Source organism: Notamacropus eugenii, chromosome 6 (assembly GCF_028372415.1).
Source record: "Notamacropus eugenii isolate mMacEug1 chromosome 6, mMacEug1.pri_v2, whole genome shotgun sequence".
NCBI classification, from domain to species: domain Eukaryota; kingdom Metazoa; phylum Chordata; class Mammalia; order Diprotodontia; family Macropodidae; genus Notamacropus; species Notamacropus eugenii.
The window spans coordinates 248,865,755-248,869,823 of record NC_092877.1 but is presented as its reverse complement, the minus strand read 5'-3'; the positions used below and the strand labels follow the sequence as shown (position 1 = coordinate 248,869,823).

Here is a 4,069-nt window from a genome sequence, read left to right as displayed (position 1 = left end):
AATAATTACTGAAAGACAACTCAGTCTTCTTTTGTGCCCTCAAATGCTTCCTGTTTAAACTATGTAAGAAGAAATTACATTCCTTACGCCACAGTGGAATCCTCAAAATCTCTAATATTAGGAACTTGACATTGACCATCTTTAGATAATGACCTACATAATATCATGCTTTAAATGTGTTATTCAGGGAATATAAGTTACCATCTATTATTGGCAATAATCAGCAAAAGAATTTAATTTGGGGTGCCATGGAATTTTGAAAACAGTAAAACATAAAATATCATAGCATAATACACATTCCTCTGAGTTTCTTAAATCCTGTGCCAGGGGACATCAAGGACTATTATATGGGAATAAACTGGAAAGACTTCAAATATGAAGTGTTATAAAAGTTATAGTTCAGTTTTAAGTTTTAGAAGCTTAAAACTAAACTATGACTACTGGTTCACCCTCTTTAGACCTAGAAACAAGCAACCTTGCCTATTCTTGGAGGGTAAAGCTGACTAAGACTGTCGAAGTTCTTCACCAAAGAATTAGCCATAGTTATAAAAATCATAATTTGTGATAACAAAGTTATCTTAACACTACTTTACTAAGCAAGTAGACAGGGAAATATTCACACTGCTGGAATGATGAAATCTTGAAGTATTAGAATAAGTAATTATTAAAAATTATATTAAACATTATATAAAATTATATAAAAATTAATCTATCCAAAAAGACACAGCAAGGAATATTGGGGCAAAAAAATGATATAATAGTCTCAAGATTAAGTTCTAATCTCAGCTTTTACACAAGCTTCCTATGTCATGTTGCTCTGTCACTTAGTGCCTTTGTTACAACAGTTATATCATCTATAAAATGAAAAGCATTTTATAGGTAGTCCTCAAAGTTCTTTTTCCACTTCTAACAACTTATAAATAGATTTCACTTTGTTACTTGTTCCTTGGCAAGACATTTGCAATATCAGCTTATAGTTTTTGATGCTGATGTATTTATGGGTTATTCTTTTGTTTTAGTTTTCATTTTACACTTAAAAGTATTTCTCTCATTTTCGCTGATTTTTTCTAACAGAAGTTTTAAATGTCTTTGGACTCCTAGGGATATTGACATCTCAAAAATGAAAACTCAAGAATCCATTTCTAGATTTCTTAAGAGAAATTTCTAGGATTTCAAATTAACTTTATTTTAACTCTTAAGTGAAAATGACCTAAGGGTATGGATTTGTTTTGTCAATGGAAAAACTATTGTCAAGTTTTGAGCATTACAATCCTCCATCACTGTCACTTTTCAAAATTAGAAGCAGCTTTCATAATTCTACAACATAACCTTCTATCTCCCCTTTTCAGTTGTAAGAAAATAGATTGGGTAATTAATTTATTGGTGATATCTATGAGTATGCTGATTTCATAGCTGTGAGAAACACAGATGCCTCTGAATTAATTCAATTGACATAGGTAATGAGTCCAATTGTTAATTTAAATGAAACTAATCATGTATTAAAATGTATCATTTGTTTCTGATATGAATAAAGGAAGTGGAAAATAAATTTACAGTAAAACAGTTTATGGTGTGACATAGTAAGTGCTTAGTGCATTCTAACGGAGTAAGCAGGAAACCTGGGTTTAGATCTTGCTTCTGTCACTTACTCTGTCAAGTCACATTGGTTAGTCACTTAATTTCTAAGTCCCAATTTCTTTATCTTAAAATAGTCAAATATCAATAGAACTTAACATAAATGGTTGCTGTATGATTCAAAAGAGAGCATGAACATCAATTCATATGCCAAATCTAAAGTGCTTTACACTAGTAAGTTAGCATAAAAACATTAAATTATCCATTTATCTTCATAGGAAGCATTCCAATCCCCCCACTTAAATTATCCAAATTATAGTCTCCACTCTATACTTTATTTAGCTTACATTGATGTGAACTATGCATTCATTAATTTTAAACTAAAGATGATTATTACAAAAGAGAAAGCATTATATTACATAAATTCTATACCTTAGGGCAACATTTATTTTCTTAAATGATTGCATGGAACGTATATTTTCAATAAAAATGAATAGCTTCATCGTCTTCCTACTTGGATATTTGCATCATTTTCCAAAATATTCACAGAGCCCACTCAAACACAAGGTCAATTGTCTTATTAAAACAGAGCATTTACCAGCTTCAGAAAGAAAAGAATCTGTAGTCTTAGTTGAATCTTTAATTGAACCATTATGCACTCAATTTTCAGCCAACAATATTCATCATATTTGCTTCATCATTATTGTTATGATTATCATTACTGTATGTATGTATGAAATTGGGGGGGGGAATGAGGTGGGAAAAAAACAACATAGTTTACTTTTGTGGATCAAATGTAAAAAATGAACAAAAGCAGGCAAGTTAAAATTTATGCATAAAAATGTGGGCTATAGTTTCTTTATTTGTGTGTATGTATTAAGTATTCAATTTTCCCCCAATAACATGTAAACAATATTTAACATGTGTTTTTAAAGCTTTGAGTTCTAGCCCTGAAGGTCTCAAAGGCACCGCGAGAGAAAGCAGCCCCGCCCCCTCCCCTGTCTAGGTCCTTGTATGGAGAGGGGGTGGGGGCTCTGGGCCCTCCCAGTTGCCTGGAAAACCAAGGTGAGAAGGAGGTCGCTGAGTTGCTGTTCCTGCAGGAGGAAGAAGCGTGGGACCCTTACCGAAGTTCGCAACCTTATGTGATCCTTGGTGGAGTCTCACCCAAGATGTCCAGGTATGATTCTCATCAGTCACAAGTGGAGTATAGCAGGGCTCCCTCTGACTATTCCAGTGAGACCTCTGAGTCCTTCACAAAGGAGGAGGAGGAAGTAGAAGAAGGAAAATATCAAATGATTGAGAGGAAGTTCTTTGACGCCTTGGTCTCTTCTGAAGGAGGCCTGACCAGATCTAGTGCCTCTGGGAGCTATCAGGTGAGCAAAAAGCTGATGCCAAGATTAAAGGATCGAGATGAGTCATTGAACCCGTTGGACTCTGCTACTCTCGAAGAGAAATTGGCTCAAAAATGGACCCAACTTCTCAAGGACAAAGAAAGTCACATTGAAGAGGCCTAGGCAGGCCCCACATTCAAAGCAGACATTGTGGAGGAATCAAACAGTGAACAGGATGCTCTGCATATTTTTTGTACCAGGAAGATAAACCTGATTTGTCATCACCTGAACCCTCAGGAGACAAATGGTGGCAGCTGTCTGAAGCAGGAGCAAGTCTTGGATACAGGGAAGTCAGTCACAGATGAAATGAAAAACTGTGTTGTTCCTCCTTGGCTGATAAAGAGAATTTTTCAGCAAAACCTGAGGGCAATACACAGCAATGTATCAGCAGTTGGAGAGCACACGTGTTTCTGGTGCCCAGAGTGTACTAAGAAAAGAGGAGAACTTTCCCAGCAGACCTTCCTGTGTGAGAAGAAGACCTTCCTTGAGTCCACTCTCCTCCAAGACAAAATGGAGGAGTATCCCCATACTAAAGACCTTCTCAGCTTCATTGAAGATATCCACAAAAGCCTCCCCAGGCTTTCAGATGACCCAGAGATCATCTGAACTAGATTAAGTGCTGGAGGTCAGGTTGAGTAGAGTGGGGTTCACCTTGGCCCCAGAGGAGGAAGTTCTTTCAGGGTCTCTCATCTCTATCCTCTACTTCACCTAAAACACTTTGGTGAAGCTAGCTGTTAATAACAACAACATGGTTAATAAAGAAATGTTTCTGTAAAAAAAAAAAGTAATAAAAATATTAAAACTTTGAGTTCTAAATTATCTCCTTTCCTCCTTCCCCCTCCATTGAGAAGTCAAGCAATTCCATATAGGTTACATATGTGTAGTCATGCAAAACATGCCCATAATAGTCATACTGTGAAAGAAAATATAAAAAAAAAACCAGCCTGAAAAAAATACAGTGGAGAAAATGTTGCTTCAAACTTTATTCAGATACCATCAGTTTTTTCTCTGGGAATGGATAGCATTTTTCATTCCAAGCACTTCAGAGTTGTCATGGATTATTGTATTGGTGAGAATAGCTATGTTCTTCACAGCTGATCATT

At 35.7% G+C, this 4,069-nt stretch overlaps 1 pseudogene; it reads left to right on the top strand.

Moving 5' to 3' along the window:
• The first annotated feature begins 1,766 nt into the window (after positions 1–1,766).
• Positions 1,767–3,605, top strand: LOC140512311 (uncharacterized protein C8orf48-like; annotated as a pseudogene).
• The last annotated feature ends 464 nt before the right edge of the window (positions 3,606–4,069 follow it).